The following is a 23,120-nucleotide window of genomic DNA, read 5'->3' on the forward strand; positions in this document are numbered from 1 at the left end:
CTTCTCTATCTGACTCTCCCCAGGCGCCCGCGCGGGTTCCGCCTGCGGTCCGGCCAAAAAAGCTCCGAAGCGCGCGCACGCGCGCGCGCGCCGCAGCCGGCGCATGCGCGGGATGCGCTTGGCGATGAAAGACGCTTTCTCAACCCGCGCGGGAGACCGAGAAATAGTTCTGAGTAAGCGCTCGTCCTCTCGCCGGTCCACAGCCACCAAGTGTAGCCCGGGCCCGGCCTATTTCCTCAGACACAGCCCCAGAGCCGGGCGGCCACCCCTACCCCGGGAGCCCTTCGCCAAGCGCGCAGCTCCAGACCAGAAGTAGCCGCTCCGACCCAGAGCTCCGGGTGGGGTAAAGAGATTTCTTTTACTCACCGCCTCCAAGATTGCCTCGGGATTGGCGAAAGCCCCCGAAAGGAAGCGACCACTTTCTGACGCTGTGAAGGGACGGCTGCTCGCTTTTCTCTTTCGCCCTTTTCCCTCACCAGAGTGCCAAATCCTCGGTGGGAAGGCCGACCTCTCCGGACAGCCCGCGCTTTAAGGCCGGGGGCCGCCGGCCGGGCTCGGAGGCGGCCGGACCCGCCCCGCCCGGGAGCCCGCGCGACGTCACGCGGGAGTTCCAGCTGCGTCACGCCCCTTCCTCCCGCTGCCCGGCGCGGCGGCGCACTTGGTGCCCCAGCTGAGGAGCGGGCTCCGCTGTGCGGCCCATCCAGGAGGGCAATGGCTGGGGAGGGGAGCGACCGGAAGAGTCTGGCGACCGCCACAGCGGCTCTGAGATGCGCTGGGGAAAGGTCAAGCCGTTCTGTCGAGGGGAGCATCAAGCCCTTGGGGTTCTGTGAAAGTTATCTGTACAGTGTGTCTAACTTAAACATTTTGCAGGGAAGCATGTATGAGTGACCTGTACCGAACGGAGAGTTAAAATTAACTGATGGTGGGATATGGACGTGGATCCGTCTAACATAGTTTTCGGCCTTGTCGCTGTTGTCTGCAATTTAGTGATGTGACCTGACAGGATTGGGCGGTAACTCCATAGTTCAAAACGATCTGTATATTGCTGAGGTTAAATAGGAAGTTTCTGGCAAATCTGAAAAGAGAAGGAATCTGAAGCGATCAGCATTATTTATTGGGACAACATGCTATTAGATAATTTTTTTTTAAGTACAGTTTTCTTGTGACCGTTTGAGATTCAAACCGATAGTAGGTATTCCTGTTTCTCCTGATTTCTAAAAGAATCGTTTTTAGACCACTAGAAATTCTACAAATGAACAAAAGAGAGTAGAATCACAATATCTTTTAAACCAGTCCAGTACTTCTGTGTAATCATTCTAAGACCTGGGAAGAGGACAAGGGATAATATTAACAGTTTAAAAGTTTAGTACTTAGAAAATCATAAATACAAAGTGGAAAGGTAATTTTTCCACCTGTCCCCACATCTTAAGGGATGAATAAATACCATAACTTAAAAAGTTAGTATACAGAAGAGGGGTGCTAAACCTATTAGCGTGTTACAGCAACTATCATTCACTTTCCTGTTTTATAGGACTTAACTCCACATTTTTAAAAGAAAATGGATGAAATTTTGACTATTTAATTTTTAACACAAGGTAGGAAACATAATTGACAGAGTGAAGCTTTTATGTTTATGATATAACCTGTAATAAGTTTGTCATTTAACAGAGTATTGAAAGAGCAGTGTACTGTGGTCCAAAGAAAAAGTATCTGAGCAGAATGACCCAACCTGTTCTATGGCCTCTGCCTGTGTCTCACTAATCCATTTATGCAAGTCAGAAACCAGACTCATCCTTGACATTTTATTCATCCCTAACTTCCATATGCAAGCCATCACCCAGTCCAGTTTTACTTACCAGACATCTAAATCCATCCCCTTCTCTCTATCACTACCTCCATAATCCAAGATACTGTTATTTCTTACCTAGTCTACTGCTAGTCTCCTTTCCACATCAACACAGCCAACCACCCCTCCTAAACCTTTGTTTTCACTGGTGTTCGGAAAAAAATTTCAGCATCTATTCTCCATATATATATTTAATTTTAAATTACATACATGTACTGCTGAAAAATGGTACATGATCTAATGAGGAAGTTACAGGCTCTGAAGTCAGACATCTGGGTTTAAATCCTGCTCTAATACTTCTTTACTGAGTGACCTTGGACTGACTGCTTAACTTCGCTGTCCGATTTTACCTACCTGTAAATTGAGGATAATAATAGTACCAACCTCACAGGGTATTAAGATTAAATGAATATATGTAAACTGCTTAGTATTCAGATATGTACTATGTGCCCAAAAGCTAGCCATAATTAGTATTTCTTAGCTAATATGATTATAATCCATTTTAAAAGCATTTTTAGAGGATAAAAAAATAGAATAAAAATACATCTTCCTTCCTCCACCTCAAATTGTGTCTACTTTGAGACCACTTCTCTATACTGCAGCTACTGTGATCTTGAAAAGTACATCTATTAATGTCACTCTGCTGCTTAAACCCCTTCAGTGGCTTCCAGTTACTCTGTGAAGGAAGCCCCTTTGAATTGCCTCTGCTACCTCTTTGGCTTTATTTCCAGACATTTTCTGTCCTCTGGTCTCACTAGACTTTTGATGTCTCCTAGGCCATTGCATGCTATTGTCTCTGCCTGGAGTTCTCTAGCAAACCTACCCCTACTCTTTGCCCTAGCTATCTACTAATCATGTTTTTATCTTATTTCAATAGTCTCTTCTACTAGATCCTCTTATAGTACCATGTAACCTCCCCTTCTTACAGTTTTTATTGTTTTAGTTATTTAATTAATTCTGTCTCCCCGCTGGACTGTAAATTTCTTGAGATAAAAAACCATGTCTTGGGCCAGACTTTGGGTGACTGAGGCAAGAGGATCACTTGAGGCCTGGAGTTCAAGATGAGCTTGGGCAACATAGTGAAATCTTGTCTCCTATTCTAAAAAAACAAACCAAAATAGCTGGGCACAGTAGTGCATGCCTCTAGTCCTAGTTACTGTGGAGGCTGAGGTGGGAGGATCGCTTGAGCACAGGAGTTCAGGGCTGCAGTGAACTATGATTGTGCCACTGTACTCTAGCCTAGGTGACAGAGCAAAAGACCTTGTCTCTAAAATTTAAAAAATAAAAAATAAAAAAGGTTTGTTCACCCTTTTATCTCCAGAAACTAGCCCAGGGCCTGCCACCAAATCATTCACTCATAGAAATGAGTGAATGAAATGGGCATTCCCTGATAGATCCCGTTTCTATGTAAGTGGAAACCTTTGGGTACATTCATAATTCTTAGATTTTTAAATGAGATATTATATAGTCACTTTAACAATGGAAATGGTGGGCATCCTCATAGATAGGTTCCAAAGAAGCTTTAAGAACCACATGGAATAAACTTTGAAGTTCCAAAGATCTGTTGAAAAAACGTCTTTAACAGAGAAGCAGTTACTTTGACCTCTTCGTAATACTGAGTTTCTCATATTTTTTGGCTTAGAACAGTACTTCCCCAATTTTTTCAACTTCAGCATACTTAGAAAATGAACACTTGTGTTATATATTGTAATGAAAAGATGAGGCTGCTTCCATGCAGTGGCAACAGAAGTAGAAGTTGAGACTAGTCACCTCAGGGCCAGTGCTGCCACCTTCAGGGCTAGGTTTTTAATGTCCCAGCACGTGTATTGGAGGCCCCTGGCTGTAATGCTGAATTTAAATAAACTAGTGAAATAGTTAAAATGGTAAGTTTACGTTATGTATATCTAGGCACCAATTTAAAATAAAGTGTGTGATAGCAGTACAGACTCTAGGATTCTTAAAAGTAAAGTTTTGGGACTCATGTAGATTAAAAAGTCATCTAACTCGAGCCATTTACAAATGAAATCCTATAGATTCTACAGTCTATGCTTAACTCCTGCAGCTGGGTAGTTGAGTGTTGTGAAGGGAAAATGACATATCACGTTAGACCGATATCACTAAAATCATATGGTTTCATACTTCATGCAGGGCATCAGTTAATCCTTAAAATAGCCTTTGTTCAGCTCTTTTTATTTTCTCTGCTGTCTTCCACACTTTTACTATTTGCAGTCCTCAAGCCTCTGAAGGTATTTTCACTCTAGGTGGACAACCTGACCTCCTGATTAAACAAGACAGTTGAGCTCAACAAGTGTGATCTTCCTAAACTTGCTTTTTTCTTTCTCAACCCTAGGAATTAGGCAATACCATTTGCAGTTAAAAATGCAGCCCGAGACCAGATAGGGTGGCTCATATCTGTAACCTCAGTGCTGTGGGAGGCCCACGGGAGGCTCACTTGAGATTTGAGAAACTGAGGTATAGGCTGGATGACAGAGCCAGAGCCTGTCTCTTAAACACACACACACACACACACACACCAAACAATCCAGTTGCTTCTCACCTTTGTGTCCACCCTGGTTCAAGCTACCATCAACCTCTTCTATGGCAATATCCTTCTTTTGCAAAAATAAATAAATAATCTGTTACCACTCTTTTCTCCATTACAGTATATTCTCCAACAGCAGTCTGAGAGGTTCTATAAAGTCTTTCAGAAAATCACACTCCCTGCTCAAAGCATTTCAGGGTCTTCCATCACCCTAGAATAAAATCCAAACTCCTTTCCATGGTGTCAGGACGAGTCAGGCACTATATTCTGCTGATGATACCTCTTAAATATAATTTTGAATTAGTGCTTTCCTTTTCAACTTCACTTACTGCTCTAGTTTAGGCCCTGATATTTCTTACCTAGGCAACAGCCTCCCTGCTTCCAGTCTTGTTCACCTTAATTCAGTCTCACACAGCTGCCCAACATCTAAACCATTATTTCTGATTCTGGCATTCCTTTGCTTAAAACTCTTCAAAAGACTATTGCCAGGACCGGTGCAGTAGCTGATGCCTATTATCCCTGCACTTTGGGAGGCCGAGGTGGGCAGATCACTTGAGGTCAGGAGTTTGAGACCAGCTTGGCCAACATGGTGAAACCCCATCTCTACTAAAAATAGAAAAATTAGCTGGGCGTGGTGACAGGCACCTGTAATCCCAGCTACTCGGGAGGCTGAGGGAGGTGAATCGCTTGAACCTGGGAGGCCGAGGTTGTAGTGAGCCGAGATCACATCCCTGCACTCCAGCCTGGGTGACAGAGCAAGACTATGTCTAAAAAAAAAAAAAAGAAAAGAAAAGAAAAAAGGCTATTGCCTAAAGGCTAAAGGTTAAAATTCAATTTCTTTAAGATGTCACACAAGCTCTTGTCCTTGCACACTCTCTGCTGTACCCCTTGCTCTTTACCTCTTTCAACAGGAAACTGCTTTTATTCCTCTCTCCTTCCCTTGGTTGTTTCTTAGTCTTGGCTCATACAATGTTTTTCTCTTGGAATTACTTTCACCCCCATTTTTTACAGTTCATTTTTCTTATTCTTTAAGTCTCAGCTCAGACACTACCTCTTTCAGGAGACTAACCTAACGTCTCTCTTCATCCTTCCTTCCCATACCTTTTCACAAATGGCCTTCCTCATTCTCCCATGCCCTCAACATATATCTTTATCATTGCACTTAACACCATTATATTGTAATTATTTTTGTGTTTTTAATCTTCAGCTAGGCTTCTTGATGTCAGACTGTGCTTTCTTTATTCTTCTGTTTTCCTACCTTTTTTTTTTTTGGAGACAAAGTCTTGCTCTGTCCCCTAGGCTGGAGTGCAGTGGCACGATCTCAGCTTACAAAAGCTTTTGCCCTCCAGATTCAAGTGATCCTTATGCCTCAGTCTCCTGAGTAGCTGGGATTACAGGCACCTGCCACCATGCCCGACTCATTATTGTATTTTTAGTAGAGACTGAGTTTTGCCATGTTGGCCAGGCTAGTCTCAAACTCCTGACCTCAGGTGATCCACCCTCCTCAGCCTCCCAAAGTGCTGGGATTACAGGCGTGAGCCACCACGCCCTGCCCTGTTTTCCTGCCTTTCTTTTTTTTTTTTTTAAATTTTTTGAGACACAGTCTCTCTCTGTTGCCCGGGTTGGAGTGCAGTGGCACAATCTCGACTCACTGCAATCTCTGCCTCCTGGTTTCTTTCCTACTTTTTACTAGAGTTTTAGCACAGAACTATCCCATAGAGCCCCATATATTAGATTTTCTAAAAATTACATTTTAAGTAAAAATCAGGTGAAATTAACTTAATATATTTTATTTAACCCAGTTTATGTAAAATATTATTTAAACATGTAATCAATATAAAAATTAATGAGACTTTTTAGGTGGTTTTTCTTCATACTAAGTCTCTGAAATCTGATATATATTTTACCTTTACAGCTAATCTCAGTTTAGCCATATTATAAGTGCTCAAGTCTGCATGTGACTAGTGGCCGCTGTATTGTACAGCACAGGCCCAGCATATATAATATAATCAGTGAGTGAACAAATGAGGTTGTGTGATTTACTTAAAGAAGCAGGATGGAAATGGGACATGAGTTTCCAATTCTTTGTTTATTTCTGCTATTTGTGCAGGGCATTTCCCATCTCTGTCCCACTCCCTGCCTCATCCCATCCCCCACCCAGCATTGAGTGCCTGTATCTTCAGGCATAAAATTAAAAGGTAAGTGATTAAATCCTTTATGATTACTTATATAAAACTCTCCAGTATCTCTGACATGAACACACAATACTGGTAAACTGGGGTGAATTGTTATACCTGCAGTTGTAACTATTTTAAGAACACAACAAAAGGCTGTTTGAGAGGTGAGGGAAAGAAATTTTAAGACAAAAGAAAAGTATCTTAACTGGCAACATTTGTGTTAAATGAACACTTGATTCAGTTTTTTAAAAGTTGTTTACAGTAATTAGTACGTGTTGTTTGTGAGTGGGAGTATACATCAATCAGTGATCTTGCCTCAAGTGCCAAAATGTTTTGTTTATGATTTGAGTTGATGGTGCCAAGATTCCAGGTTGAGAAGTTTTATAATTGTTTAAAAATATATATTTAACATTGGTGGAAGGTGTCAGCATCACAGTTTTTATTTTGACAGTATCCTAGGTATTCATCTAAATGCTCATAATGGACATTAAAGAGTATACCTTGCTTTTTAATTAGAAAGATTAGCCTCGTGTATCCTGGCTGGCTTCCAATTTAGATAAGGAAGCTTTATTTTGATCTTCACTGTAGCTATGTTGGACTTCATACCTTTTTCATTTCCCAGTTTGAGCTGTTAACGTAGTTTTCTGTTTGTTTTTAAATATCATTCACTGAACTGCTTCATTTCCCATCAGTAATGGCCAAAGTTTTACTGGCACATAATTTGCCTGATTTAGGAACTATCTCTTTATACTTGATAAAGAAGGTTAAACAATATATTCATAGTTGCCTAGGTTTAAATTATAATGGGAAGATGAAGAATGTTGTTGATCTGTTATTTCCAAAATGGTTTCTTATTTATTTATTTATTTTGATACAGAGTCTTGCTCTTATCGCCCATTCTGGAGTGCGGTGGCACGGTCTCAGCTCACTGCGACCTCCACCTCTCAGGTTCAAGTGATTCTCCTGCCTCAACCTCCTGAGTAGCTGGGATTACAGACATGTGCCACCATGCATGGCTAATTTTTGTATTTTTAATAGAGATAGGGTTTCACCATTTTGGCCAGGCTGGTCTCGAACTCCTGACCTCAAGGGATCCACCTGCCTTGGCCTCCTAAAGTGCTGGGGTTGCAGGTGTGAGCCACCGCGCCTGGCAAAATTATTTCTTATCAATGGAAAGGGACACCTGTTTCTTCCATGTCATCTATTTATAATGCAGTGGCTGTTTGGACAGTATTTCATATCTATTCATATAAGCTTATGAAGCCCAAGAATTTTGTTAGGTGGTTAGCCCATAGGCTTTTTTTCTAACCCTGGCACTTATAAGAATCTCAGAACTTAACTGCTGAAAAAATAAGATAAGAGTGATCACTACGACTGTAAAATAGAAAAGTTTATTTTATTTTGAGAATCTCAAACAACAAATATTTACCATTTTATCTAGTAAATAACGTATTATACTGCAATGTACCTATGTATAATGCTACCATGATACAAGCTATGGGAATAATATTTATTTACAGTAATGGAAAATATTATGAAGGGCTAACTGTCGGAACAAGTCACTGACATTTGGATTCTATTAATTAAAGAATTCTTTGATAGGTTCACACAAGCAAACATGTTTAATATTCATTGCTTTGTCCATTTAAAAAAAAGTCGCATCTTAAACGCTGATTTTTTCACCTGTGAATTGATGGATTTATTCACTGCCAGCAAATAGTTGTCATCTTTAATGTAATTACGTGCTTCACAGATTACAGATATATCTTTAAGCACTCTGTCTTTTTTTGGTCTTTATTCTAATTATGCTTTAGAAAAATAGACTTTAAAATATTGGCTTTTTGTTTTTCCTAATCCATGTTAGTCTAAGTTTAAGGAAGCTTTGATAGTTACTTTTCCAAAGGTAAAATAAAAAATTTAAAAAATGCTTTATGTTCAAAGTTCAGTTCTTAGAGGAGATCCTGAGTTTTAGCTAGAAATGTTTTCAGTTTTATGTAAGTTATAATCAGAAATATTAAAAATGTACAGTGAAATTGTGTTTTCATTCAACTCATACTCTTAGTGACAGTTTGTTTTTGTGGACTATTTAGGATACTAACGTTGAAATAGATAGGCTTCCGGCCAAGTGCAGCAGCTCATGCTCACAATCCCAGCACTTTGGGAAGTCTAGGTAGGAGGATTGCTTGAGACCAACCTGGGCAACATAACAAGACCCTGTCTCTACAAGAAAAGAAAGATAAGTCTAGCTGGGTTCAGTGTTGTGTGTAACCTCAATACTTGGGAGGCTGAGGTGGGAGGATTGATTGAGCCCAGGAGGTCGAAGTTGCAGTGAGCCTTGCTCACACTCTAGTCTGGGTGACAGAGTGAGACTGTCTCAAAAAAAAAAAAACAAAAAAGCCTGCTTTTCTCAATTGTAGTACACCTCTTATGTGAGGTGGGCATATGCCCTAGCTTACCAGTGACAGTCCTGGTTAATTCCTATTGCTCTAGCTTAATTATTAATAGAGCTCCCTTTTACTTTAAAAAATGTCCTGATTTGGATGATTGTAGACCATATGGTCAGAGCCTGGTGCAGTGGCTTATGCCTGTAATCCCAGCATTTTGGGAGGCCAAGGCAGGAGGATCACTTGAGCCCAGAAGTTTGAGACCAGCTTGGGCAACATAGTGAGACTTTGTTTCTATAAAAAATAAAAACAAATTAGCTAGGTATGGTGTGTATGCCTCTGGTCCCAGCTACTCAGGAGGCTGAAGCAAGAAGATCTCTTGAGCCTAGGAAGATGAGGCTGCAGTGAGCCGTGCACTGCACTTCAACCTGGGTAACAGAGCAAATACATTTTTCTTTTTACTTCAAAAAGCTTCGGCCAGGGGCAGTGGCCCATGCCTGTAATTCCAGCACTTTGGGAGGCCAAAGCAGGCAGATCATGAGGTCAAGAGATCAAGACCATCCTGGTCAAAATGGTGAAACCCCGTCTCTACTAAAAATGCAAAAATTAGCCAGGCATGGTGGTGCACACCTGTAGTCCCAGCTACTCAGGAGGCTGAGGCAGGAGAATTTTTTGAATCAGGGAGGCAGAGGTTGCAGTGAACTTTGTTTGTGCCACTGCAGTCCAGCAGTCCAGCCTGATGAGTGAGACTCTGTCTCAATAAAACAAACAAACAACAACAACAACAACAACAAAAATGCTTTACACTGTAGGAGGTAACTAAAAGTATTTACAATTTGATCACAATTTAGCCTCAATTGAAAATAAACTGGGCTTCCTCAGTTAGGATTGGAGTGAAACACCTATTATGATCATCTCACTTCATTTTTTAGACTATTTAATTTATTTCTTAGCATTTTTGGTACACATGCTTTTTTTACTTGCCTTACAACAGATATGTACATTTGAGAAATGAATATAAATTGACTTCTAATAGAATTAGAAAAATGGTTATACTGGCTTTCCCAGCCCTGGTTGTGAGTTGTTTCATGTACTAAATTTAAAATTAAGTAGATCGAAGGGTCTTAAATTATGTTGTAATCTCAGAAGGGACAGAGTAGGAAATGCTCCAAAAAATTTTGATCATGTTCTACAATCAATGCTGGCATATAGCCATATTCCCAGCCTTCTTGTGCTATGGAAAGAGTCCTGAGCTAGGAGATAGGACGAGAGATTAAATTCTGACCCTATCTCTGATTATCTACATGTTTCCTAGACAAGTCTTATTTCCCTCATGGAAAGAGGATATTAATACTCACTGTGCCCAAAGGGGTTGTGGTAAGAATGAAATAATATATTTGAAATTTCTTAAAGAAGAATTAAGAGAAGTTTGAAGCAGCTTGCCTATTGGGAGAAGAATGGCAGAAGGCATGTGCAAAGGCTATATTGTGGGGAATCATTGTTGAGTTCTATAATTGCAAGTATATAGTAATATATTTGTATAAGTTGATATTGGGAGGGCATCAGCTGCACCATCTAATTTGCTGAATGAATTCTAATTTTTAATTCTAATCTTGTTGAGCAAGTAATTTAATTTCTCTATACTTTGGTTGTTGATCAGTGAAATGAAGGTAATAACATGTACCTTGAGTGTTTTACAGGATTGTTGATAGGATTAAATGAGAGAGAAATGTAAGAAACTGTAACAATGTAAGAAACTGTTGTTAACAGTAGATAGATTTAAGAGCTACAGCTGGCCGGGTGCTGTGGCTCACGTCTGTAATCCCAGCACTTTGGGAGGCCAAGGCGGGCGGATCACAAGGTCAGGAGATCAAGACCATCCTGGCTAACAGGGTGAAACCCCGTCTCTACTAAAAATACAAAAAAAATTAGCCGGGCGTGGTGGCGGGTGCCTGTAATCCCAGCTACTTGGGAGGCTGAGGCAGGAGAATGGCATGAACCCGGGAGGCAGAGCTTGCAGTGAGCCAGGGTCACACCACTGCACTCCAGCCTGGGCGACAGAGCAAGACTTTGTCTCAAAAAAAGAAAAAAAATAACTACAGCTAATCAGATCTCTTCAATGGCTAAAGTTGTATAATTATAGGGAAACTATTGAATTGCTAGGCAAATTGTGAAAGATTTATAATTATAGAAAGGATTACACAATATTGTTAAATGCTTTTACATGTATTATTTTGATTTACATTATTGAGTTCAGGTAAGTTAGATAGTATTATTATATGCTGGTTGTTATTTTATTATATTCCAAGGGATTTAAAAAATTGTCTAACCCAATGGCAAAATGGTATTGAAAGGAGAAACTAATCTATTCATTTATTTCGGAATTAGTGGTTATAAGAAATTATTTATTGGCCAAGCGTGGCGGCTTATGCCTGTAATCCCAGCACTGTGGGAGGTCAAGGCAGGTGGATTGCTTGAGCCCAGGAGTTTGAGACCAGACTGGACAACATGAGGGAACCCCATTGCTACAGAAAATACATAAAAATTAGCTGGGCATGGTGATGTTCGCCTGTAGTCCGAGCTACTCCATAGGCTGAGGTGGGAGGATTGTTCCAGCCTGGGAGATGGAGGTTGCAGTGAGCTGAGATCTTGCCCCTGCACTCCAGCCTGGGTGATAGAGTGAGACCCTCTCTCACAATTATTAATAATAATAAAATAATATCTGTTCTTATTGGGCTTTTTTCAGCAGTGTGTATCTCCACTTTTTTGTATTTGCTGTGCACTCTTCAGTTTTCCTATTTCCTCTTTATTCAATTCATTAGCTACTTTACCCCAACTTCTAAGGAGATAGTGTTTTTGTTTTTAAACTCACCTTTAATTATTCTAACAAATTCAAGTTAAACGAAGAGATGATGTGCTTTTAGCCAGATTTCTTTTTTCTTTGCACCTGTTTCTCCTTCACTTTCTCTGAACTAAGTTTACATATTATACAAACAAATATGGTATTTACTTAATTAAAGTACATGATTAACTGTTCAGTTTTAAAATTTTTAATCTGCTTGACTAGAGCCTTCATATAATGTGTTTTTCAGAGCCAAGCCTCAGGATCACATTATAGGTTATAATGAATTACTTCTTGTAACTAGACCCTCTTGGACCCAGTCCAAGACAAACTTGTACTATTCAAAATTGTGTGTTTCACTGTAATGAAAAATGTTACTCGAGGGTCCAATGTAGTCAATCTGTTTTTACTGTAACTTTACTAATGTAAAAACTTAAACAATGAAGTCTTTGGATCAATGCTGGACATAAGAGTATTTACAGAGTACATACTAACTGTCCATTTTGCTGCTGTTTGATCCTTTAAAATTGGCAACCAAATTCAGGAAATAAATTGAAGTTTATTAGAAAATACCTTTCTCACAGAAGATCAAGTTTCAGTGCATCTCAGGTTTTGTGGGAATGGATCAAATACATCAGACAAAAATAGGTTAAAGTTCCTTCCTCTCCATTTGAAATTGCTGTACTCATTTCTCAGAACATCTATTTTAATTGTATTTTGTATTAGAATTATAAAACTAAAGAAAAAGCAGTTAGACTATATTTGTCCTATAACATGGTATGTTGGTCACGTCTTGGGCCCTGCTTGCTCCAGGTGTTTCAGTGGCAACCAGATTCATGCAGGTGAAACTTGACAGTCCCTCACCTGACTTTCTGTCCTAGGAGCTTCTCTGAAGCCAATAGAAACAAGTATGCAATTTGAAAGTGTAAGAAATTAGCAACCCATGTAGCAACTCTTAACTGATGGAAGTCAGAAGTTGTAGATAAGTGCTCTTGTGTCTTCTGACAGGCTATTCTGGGGTAGTTTGATGGCTCCTAAGAAGATACTGGGCTTGAGCCCTGTTTGCTCATAGTGGTGGATGAACTCAAGGATAAACTTTTGTATTGGCCTTCCTTCCTTCCTTTCACTAATCCCTTACTCCTGTTTTTGGGTGCTTTCCCAAATAAAGAACTTGCACGTAAGCCAGAGGTCTCAGGCTCTTACTTTCCATGGAGAACCTAGACTAAAAGGGGAAACTTAAGATTTCTATTTCACTGTTTTTGAATTATTAATGGAAGTTTTAACTTTTAAAAATTTGCATGCATGGATGGGATAGTCAGATTAATTGTATCAGTCATTTGTAAGAATGTTAATGACCCAAAATAGGTTGAACATGTGCATTTGAGGTTTTTCTGATAATGTTAATGGGTTAGATTTGAAAAGACTCACTCACTTGCTCATTCTCTCTTGTAGGCAGAAGAATCTTTTCTTGCTGCTCTCCTAGGATCTACCAACCAGAGATTCTAATGTGATATGTTTGGAATGGAGTTATCGATCTGCATTTTTAATAGGCATCCTCCAGGTGAGTCAGATGGTCATGGACTACTCTTTGAGAAACACTGCTAGGTTATTACAGTAGTAATACTCCTGGGTATTATTAGCTATATAAAGTTATAATCAATCTTATATTTCTTAATGTTTCAAGAGTCATTGAGAAATTCATTAGATTTAAAATATTTTCATGTTGGAAGTGTTTCTCACTCCTAATCTAAATCATAGATATGATAGGCAAAGAACTTTCAAGGGAATAGATTTAAGATAAAACTTTGAAACTAAAAATTTGTCACTCAAGTTACATTTTCACTTTGTCAGTGGTACATAACTTCTAAGATAATAGTTTCTGGTTGTTCTTAAGGCTGTATGTCTTTAACACAATGAACTGTTATGTACTATATTTCCCAGTTTTGGATTTATAGACAGTTCAGTTGTTAGTCTTGAGTTATTCAAATTAGCTATTTGTATAAAATCATTTATGTATTTATTGAGACAGCATTTCACTCAGTTGCGCAGACTGGAGTATAGTAGTGTGAACACAGCTCACTGCAGCCTCGATCTCTTGGGATCAAGTAATCCTTTTGCTTCAGTGTCCTTTGTAGCTGGGGCCACAGGCCTGTACCACTGTGCCCAGGTAATTTTTTATTTTTTATTTTTTGTAGAGACAGGGGTCTCACTTTGTTTCCCAGGCTGGTCTTGAACTCCTGGGCTCGAGCAATCCCCCTACTGTAGCCTTTCAAAGTGCTGGGATTATAGGTTTGAGCCACCATTCCCCACCAGAACATTTTTTTTTTTTTTTTGAGGCGGAGTCTCGCTCTGTAGCCCGGACTGGAGTGCAGTGGCCGGATCTCAGCTCACTGCAAGCTCTGCCTCCCGGGTTTATGCCATTCTCCTGCCTCAGCCTCCGGAGTAGCTGGGACTACAGGCGCCCGCCACCTCGCCCGGCTAGTTTTTGTATTTTTAGTAGAGACGGGGTTTCACCGTGTTAGCCAGGATGGTCTCGATCTCCTGACCTCGTGATCCGCCCGTCTCGGCCTCCCAAAGTGCTGGGATTACAGGCTTGAGCCACCGCGCCCGGCCTACATTTTTAAAATTTTAAAATTTTTGTTGTTTTTCTGCCTTCTTTGCAATTGTTTGTAGTAATATCTACTGTAAACATTTAAAAGTAAATGCACATTAAATACAAATTTTAATGACTACTCACATAGGCTAAATTGCTTACGTATATAATAAAATACTTTTAATAAGAATATATAATTAATTAGGCTGCGCATGGTGGCTCACACTTGTAATCCCAGCACTTTGGGAGGCTGAGAGGGGTGGATCACCTAAGGTCAGGAGTTCGAGATCAACCTGGCCACATGGTGAAACCCCATCTGTATTAAAAATACAAAAATTCACCAGGTGTGGGGCCGTGTGCCTGTAATACCAGATACTTGAGAGTCTGAGGCAGGAGAATAGCTTGAACCTGGTAGGCGGAGGTTGCAGTGAGCCAAAATCACACCGCTTTACTCCAGCCTGGGCGACAGAGCGAGAGTCTCTCTCTCAAAAAAAGAAAAAAAAATGTGTTTAATTAGTGGGCTAAATTAGTGAAATGATACTTTTGTCTTTCTGCACACCATCTACATACAGTGTCTACAATTTAAGTGAAAAACAAGATTCTTTTAGCATGGACTTAAATTGAAATTATAGCATCAGCAGAAAGCTTTTGGTGAAGCGATTAAACATCTTTCAGGAAATTAAAGTTGATTACAAGAGCTCAATAAGATCAGTTGTGTTATAAATGGATTATTAGTTGGTTCTAATGTTAACTCTTAACCAATTTTTTGCTCTTTATTCATTCATTGGAAGATGTGTCATTTGACCTCTTTTTAGTTAAGCAAACTCTCAGAATGTTTGTCGTGGTATTCTGAACTCCCTTCTGACTAGTACATTTCACAAAAAGCTCCTCCTTTGTGATCTTTGCTCATCAGCTTCATTCCCTAATCAATTAGTGTGAAGCTAATTTAATATTATCTTTAGAAAATGTTAAATCCTCTTCTGTCTTCTTCTTGTGCTCTATACATTTTGGACTCACTCTGCTCATCATTACTTGCTATCAAAATAATGCAATATAATTTAATATTAGCCTATAATACATTTAATTCAGAAGGGGTTTTTTTTTTTTTTTTTGTAGGAGAAAACACATTCCAGAGTCCTGAAAGAATAATTTACTTGGTAGTAGAAAAAGCACAATCCTTAGAGCATATAGAAATTCTTAGGCTGAGGTAGGAAGATTGCTTGAGGCTAGGAGTTCAAGATCAGCCTGGGCAACATAGGGAGACCACATCTCTACAAAATTGTTTTTTAAAAATCCAGGTGTACCGGCATGTGCCTGTGGTCCCAGCTACATAGGAAGCTAAACCTGGGTGACAGGGCGAGACCCTGTCTGAAAAAAAAAAAAAAAGAAAAAAAAGAAAAGAAATTCTTGGCCAATTAATTTGATGTCATGTTAGATAATAGATAAAAACAGCCGTTGGAAAATTCACAAGGCAGAAGTAAGGTACAGCCATGCACTGAATAGCAATGTTTTGATCAGCAATGGAATACAAATGCTACAGTGGTCCTATAAGATTATACTACCACATATTTTTACTGTACCTTTTCTATGTCAGTATACGTTTAGATACACAGATACTTATTATTTTACAGTTGCTTAACAGTATTCAGTACGGCATGCTGTACAGGTTTATAACCTGGAAGCAATAAGACATACCATATAGCCTAGGTGTGTAGTAGGCTCTGCCATTGAGGTTTTGTAAGTAGACTTTATAATGTTCACACAACAATGAAATCACTTAATTTCTAATTTCTCAGAATGTATCCCTGTTGTTACTTGATGCATGACTGCATTCTAATTTGAATTATCCATGTCACACTTTCTTCCATTAGTGCAGATGATTGAAATTGAATTTTTTTTTTTTTTTTTGAGACGGAGTCTCGCTCTGTTGCCCGGACTGGAGTGCAGTGGCCGGATCTCAGCTCACTGCAAGCTCCGCCTCCCGGGTTTACGCCATTCTCCTGCCTCAGCCTCCTGAGTAGCTGGGACTACAGGCGCCCGCCACCTCGCCCGGCTAGTTTTTTGTATTTTTTAGTAGAGACGGGGTTTCACAGTGTTAGCCAGGATGGTCTCGATCTCCTGACCTCGTGATCCGCCCATCTCGGCCTCCCAAAGTGCTGGCATTTCAGGCTTGAGCCACTGCGCCCGGCCTGAAATTGAATTTTTAAAAAGTATTTAAGGCTTTTAATCATCTTGGTGTACTGCTCTCACAATACTTTTACCAAAGACTTCTTTGAAGTGAATCTTTAATTGGATTGGATTGTATGGGTTTCTGATTTTTTTAATTTAAGAAGGTTAAAATATTTTCCAACATTGTATCTTTTTTTGTTTTTGAGACGGACTCTTGCTCTGTTGACCAGGCTAGAGTGCAGTGGCGTGATCTTGGTTCACTACAATCTCTGCCTCCCGGTTCAAGTGATTCTTCTGCCTCAGTCTCCTGAATAGCTGGGACTACAGGCACGTGCCACCATGCTGGCTAATTTTTGTATTTTTAGTAGAAACGGGATTTCATCATATTGGCCAGGCTTGTCTCGAACTCTTGACCTTGTGACTGGCTGCCTCAGCCTCCCAAAGTGCTGGGATTACAGGTGTGAGCCACTGTGCCCGGCCCCAACATTATATCTTAATGCCTTCCAAGATTGCTGATTTTATTTTTATCTTTCTGACAAAAACGTGCATATTCTAAGTTAAAGTTGACTTCTCTTACTGAAAGAAAATACTGAAATACTTCGGCAAATACCGAAGCTATTTGTTGAAATGTATTATATAGTCTATAAAAGGGATAAGAAAGATACTGACATTTGCTGAACACCTGCTGTGTTCTAAGAACTATGTGAAGTGTTTTACATGACATCTCTTTTAATTCTTCCAACAACTCTGAAAGAATGGTATTAGTTTCTTAACTTCCTTAACTAGATGGAGGAAAACTAACTCAGAGAGTTAAATAATTTCCAAGGGGAACGTAATCTGTAGCAGAGTTATTCAGACCCATCTCAATTTGGCTCAAAAGCTCACATGCTTTTCAGTATACTGCCTTTTCTCTTGTAAAGTTAAGAAACAAATGAAAGTGATTATTTTTCTGAGTCCACTTGGACTGAACTAAAATAACCAAATTTAGAAGCATTTCCCAGGTAGGATTTTACCTGTGAAAAGATAAGGTAATTAGTAGAATTAACATTTAGTACCGGGAATCAGAATTGAAATTTTGGACCTTTGGTTCTCCAACTTTCTGTAATCACATTTCCTAGGAATTCCTCAAATTAAAAATGTTTAAAACATTTTTTGAGCACTTGTGTGCAAAGCTTACCCCTTAAATCACGGCTTCTATCACCTCTAAGATGGGTGTTTAAGTCCTGCAATTTCTGTCTTCATAATGTAATTTTCCTGTCAGTTCTAACCAAACTTTAGGAATACTATATTAACTTAGACAAATCCTAGATTATGAGCATATAAGAATGACTAAAATAATACGAAAATACATGCATACTAAGAAAATAGACAGTAGAGACAGCTTAAAGCAATATTAAGTCAGAAAATGAGAGTGGGATCCACAAGGTGGGCAAGTATGAAAGAATGTGAGGCCTTCATCAGTTTGAAACAAAATTATATGATGGCATTAAGGGATTAGGGTTGAAGTGGTAGTCACGTTCATTATCAATGGTAATCCCATATATATTCAGCCATTGTCCTAAAAATGTTTGGGGCAATAATGATACAGATTAAAATACAAAAACAAATGATTTCTTAGTTCACCAAAGATTCATTAACACACTATACAACATAATTTTACCTTTTTGGATTAGATTTCATGTAGTATTCAGAAGAGTCAATGTAGGGTAGTGAAAAAATTACTGGTCTTGGTGGTAGTCAGGAAACCTGGATGTTCTGGCTCCAGATCTACCCTTAGATTATATAATAGTGATTTAGCTATATTTTGGGGCTTTTCATTTCTTAACTCAAAAATGAGATGTTGGATTCATTGGTTATTCTTTAAATGTCCCTCTTAGGTAAAAAATGTCATAATTCTAAGTGCTTTTAGTGGAAAACACATGAAGATGTTCAGAAGGGAAAGAAGTTGCAGTTGTTAAGAAAGCTAGCATTGTTGACAAAAAGAGTTATGTGAAATTTTGTGACTGGGAATAAGAAGAAATGCATCCTCGACTAAAAGAGTAAAAAAATTTTAAATGAGTGGAACACTTTTTGACTAGGCACTGAGATATGTTGGTCTGTATAAAATATACACTCCTAATTTGATTGACAAATTTATATGTCCTCAGTTTTAACAAAAATATCACAATGTATCAATATTTTAAATGACTCAATTTATGGAAAATATATAAAAGTAATATTTAATAGGACTTACCTACATTTGAAAATGAAAATTCCATTAAATGAAAACTGTGCAATCCTCTCCCAAAATACAGAGTTAAGCTTGAAATTTTACCCATGGATTTTATATAAAATGTATATCTAGTTCCTAAATAGCTTTCTTCAAAACCATAAACATAAATAATGCTCAGTAAATAAATTAGAATCCCAAATTAAATTTATCTTTAAACAGTAAGCCCTATGTTTTAAACACAGTGTGATTTAAATTTTTTAAATTACCGCATACAATATATTCACCAGAAATACTAACAATGTGCTCTATTGGTATATATATTACCTGAAAACTAGATTTCATGTAGTAAATTCAGAAAAATTCAGCCAGTTGAAAGTTTTGATCCATATTACTAAAAACTTGTCAAAATACAATTTGTACTGAATAGAATTAATATTGGTTTGCTGAATCAGCACATTGCTTTGGCAGATACAACATTACATAGCTTCTCAGCAGTTTACCTGGATTACCAGAAATTCTATGCAGAACCGCCTGGAAGTAGGACTATGAAGCATCCAAGGGTTTTCCCTGCAAAAAATGAAATCTCATCTGAATGTTTATTTACACTTTTAAATTTATTCTGTCAACATTCTAAGGAAACTAATGTTACAGCCTTTGAGTTAGAAAATAATATTATAGCCTTTGAATTTGAACATAATGACAAAGTGGGAACCCTAAGGACAATGAAAAGGATGCATCAGCCTTGCTCAGTTCAAAGCAAAGTCCTATTAAGATGACAGGAAAGCATTCAGTATAAATACGTTAAAATTTTTTAAAATTCCCAGATAAAATCGTATGTCAGCTGTTATGTTAAATTAAATGCCCCAGAAGACATGTGCTTCAATTCAATCTAATATCAGTAATAGAAGGGTAGGATGGTATGCCAACATAAATCTAAAGGGATTGGTAACTTTCATTTTACATGATACAAACTACTAAAATAAATTAATTGGATTAAGTAAAGACAGAGATAAAAGGAAGATTTTTAATATAAATGGAAGGAAGATCCAAGTATTCTTTAACCTAAAAAGTTTTTCAGACCTAATAGGCATGACAAAACCTGTCTTCATTCCTTTCTATTCAGCTCAGCAAGTGCTTTTGAGCTGCAATAGTTAATCAGTTACCAGATTCCACAATCTTTGTTTTTCACACTCCTCAATTTTTGCTGTGAATTGTTCTAAGGTATGTATTTAGGATCACCAGCAGGCCAATACTTTTTTTGGCCTTAAAAAGGCAATTATTATTTATCCACAATTAGATTTACCATATAAAATTGTTACCATATAGCAACAGCCTATAAAACATAATAGTTACGTTATGAAAGAAGTAGATGGCTTAATATAAATCATTAATATTTGAAATTTATTTGGCAAAATTATTCAGTCCAGCTTTTAAAATTACTACAGCCATGCACAACTTACAAAAAAGCATAGTAAGAGAATATTATATACCAAATAACCTTTATGCAAACAAATCAATGAACATAATGCAAGTGTTACAAAGCAATATCTAGCTTTACGGAAAAGGTATAATGCAGCTATTACTATGTTAAAAATCGATCATCTTTTTAAACATCATTTCTTAACTTTCCAAAATGCATAGAAAACTGAGAAATTTAAAAAATATACTTACCCTTCAATTTATTTAGAAACCTCTGCTCTTGGTGAAAAGCAGAAATTATTTCACTGCTCACTTTCCCTGAAGCTATGAACTTAAACATTAAATCAGTGAACACCACCTCTGGACCACACTAGTTTGTTGGACACTACTGCTATGTGGAAGAGTTCTGCTGCATCTAAGCTATATACTGTGTGCAATGGATAACCTAATATGCCTTTCATTTAACTGGCTGGGCAGGTTTCTACCGTCTGTGGAACATGGAATCAAACCAGAATATGTTGGCACAACAGGCCAGTAAAACCGGTTCTTCCGTAGATCCAGAACCTGTCCAACCAGTCTGTATCAAAGGCTAGCCCAACATGCTGCAGCGGCTCAGCTCTGCTAAGCTTGTACTGGGTGAGTTATCCCCACCTCCTGTGAACTCCCAACAAACTACTCAGAATGTTGTAGCCTCCAGCAAAATAATTCAGAGTTCTAGTGGGAGGGGTAGATCTGTGTCAGGTATAGCAAGAGTCCATTGTTATAAGACTCTCGTGGTAGACATATGTAAGCAAGTGGTCTGTTATCTTCAGAGGTAGGTAATCCTTTTAAACATGTATTCTGGGGCATTCTGCTGACTACAGCCTCTAGAAATAGATTACCTGTGATGAAGATGAATCCTATAATGCCTGACCTTTTCCACTAGTCTGCTTGGCTTTGCTTAATCTAGCTTAGCCTTGAGGAGCGAGATTGATATTCCCCACAGGGTAGTGGGCTTGAGAGCTAGAAGGAAGTATTTCTAGAAAGAGAGAAACAAGGTGTAGGTTGACCAAACATTTGCCTGGGTGTGTTATCTTCCTCGTTCTCAAATGATCCTCATACCATTCCAGTCTAAAATTGGAAAAACTCCTACATACTAGGGACAACTTAAAGAGGTTTTGCTCTGAATATTCAACAGTTCAACACAAAGTATTTATATCAACTATGTTTCAAGAACTGTGCTAGGTACAGGGTTCACAATGTAAGTATAATTAGTAAAGATGAGAGCAACTTCAAAGTTCCCGATTAAGCATGTCTAGTAAACTTTTGGAAAGAAGAAATGAGCAGCAAAACATTACATTTTGACAGAAATTGGTTTGTATTAAGAGAGATCATGTGAGATTTGTGCTTACTCTCTCATAATACTTGCACATTTAGAAGCAGTATTTCCTGTCTGCTGCCATAGTGTTTCTGAAACTTTTGTGCTTAAGAATCATCTGAAGTGTTGATTAAGAGCACAGATTCCTGGGTCTAACCACCACAGATTCTGCTTCAGCATTCAATAGGAATGTTGCCCAAGCACTTCTAGTGATTCTGATGCAATTGTTGCAGGGACCATAGCACATATTCCATGCTCAGTTTCTTTTCTATTTTTATACCTCTTAATTAAAAAGAATACATATGAACCAAAAGTTGCCATTTTTATTTTTGTATTTCTAGTGTCTAGAACACTGACTGACACAAGGTACTTAATAAATGCTTATCAGAGTCAAGCACTTGCTAGGTCTCAGAGGAATCACAACTAGTAATGACTATATGAATCAAACTCCATTAAATACTATAATTATAATAATTGAGATGGGAGCTCAGAAATGGGAGTGAGTATGACTATAAGTATGGGGAAGACTTCACATGGGAGATGGGTTTAGAGACTTTCCTTTTTAAACCATGGCCAAAGATTTCTAACTGCAGGATAACAAAAGGCTAAAGGAACAATAAAAATAGTGCCTTTGATTTGATAACAGTAACAAAAGTGTTAAGTATATGAGGACACCATGAACTCAAAACTTGGTAATAAGGTTATTTTCTACAGCAGGGTCAGTGGATTTTTCCTTAAAGGATCAGAGACTAATAGAGTTTGTCAGCTAGACTGTCTCTGTCTCAACTATTCAGTTGTAACAGTGTAGCACAAAAACAGGCACAGACAATAGTCATTTAAATGGGTATGATATTGTGAAATATGTGTTTGGTCTTTGACTTTTTTTCCTAGTGGACAACTCCTAAAATCCTTACTCTCCAAAGTGATGTATTTGGATGCTAATGAGTTGTCTGATAGCTGGCAACCCCTAGGTAGCTTCAGGATGGGGGCTGGTCACCAGAAAGACCAAGGCAGGATTAGGGGCTTAGGATTTTCAGCCCTTCGCCACAACCTGCGGGTTAAATTGATCACTAATGGCCAATGGTTTAATCATGCCTGTGTAATGAAGTCCCAAGAAAACCCAAAGGGCATGATAGCTTTCCGATAGCTGAATACATGGAGCTTCCTGGAGGGTGGTGCACTGGAGAGGGCATGGAAGCGCAATACCCCTTCTCATGTGCCTACCCCATAACTCTCTTCAGCTGTACCCGTGGCAATATCCTTTACTGTAAACTGGTAAACGTAAATGTTCTGTGAGTTGCTCTAGCAAATTAATCAAACCCAAGGAAAAGGGTCTTGGGATCCCCAATTTATAACCAATCAGTTAAAAGCACAGGTAAAAATAACCCAGCACTTGCAATTGGCATCAGAAGTAGGGGGCAGTCTTTTGGTACTGAGCCCTCAACTTGTGGAATTTGATTTCTAGGTAGATAGTGTCAGAACTAAATTGGAGGATACCTGCCTGGTATCTGCTGCAGAATTCATTGCTTGCTTGTTGGTAGGGGAAAATATCCACATATTTAGTCGTAGAAGTCTTCTG

General features: G+C 38.7%; 1 protein-coding gene and 1 long non-coding RNA gene across 2 annotated transcripts in view; one reads left to right on the forward strand and one right to left on the reverse strand.

The window, feature by feature from the left end:
• The window catches only part of RBBP8 (RB binding protein 8, endonuclease), a 103,316-nt gene extending 102,704 nt beyond the window's left edge, over nt 1-612 (reverse strand). The window contains exon 1 of the mRNA XM_023207796.1: nt 367-612. The gene's annotated coding sequence lies outside the window, so the exon portion shown is untranslated. The remainder of the gene's footprint in view (nt 1-366) is intronic.
• Nucleotides 117-22,355, forward strand: LOC111539774. The gene is made up of 3 exons (XR_002730771.1): nt 117-343; nt 13,244-13,352; nt 20,662-22,355. It is a non-coding gene; the product is annotated as an uncharacterized LOC111539774 (long non-coding RNA).
• Nucleotides 22,356-23,120: the final 765 nt, after the last annotated feature.

This window comes from Piliocolobus tephrosceles, chromosome 18 (genome assembly GCF_002776525.5).
Source record: "Piliocolobus tephrosceles isolate RC106 chromosome 18, ASM277652v3, whole genome shotgun sequence".
Lineage (NCBI taxonomy): Eukaryota > Metazoa > Chordata > Mammalia > Primates > Cercopithecidae > Piliocolobus > Piliocolobus tephrosceles.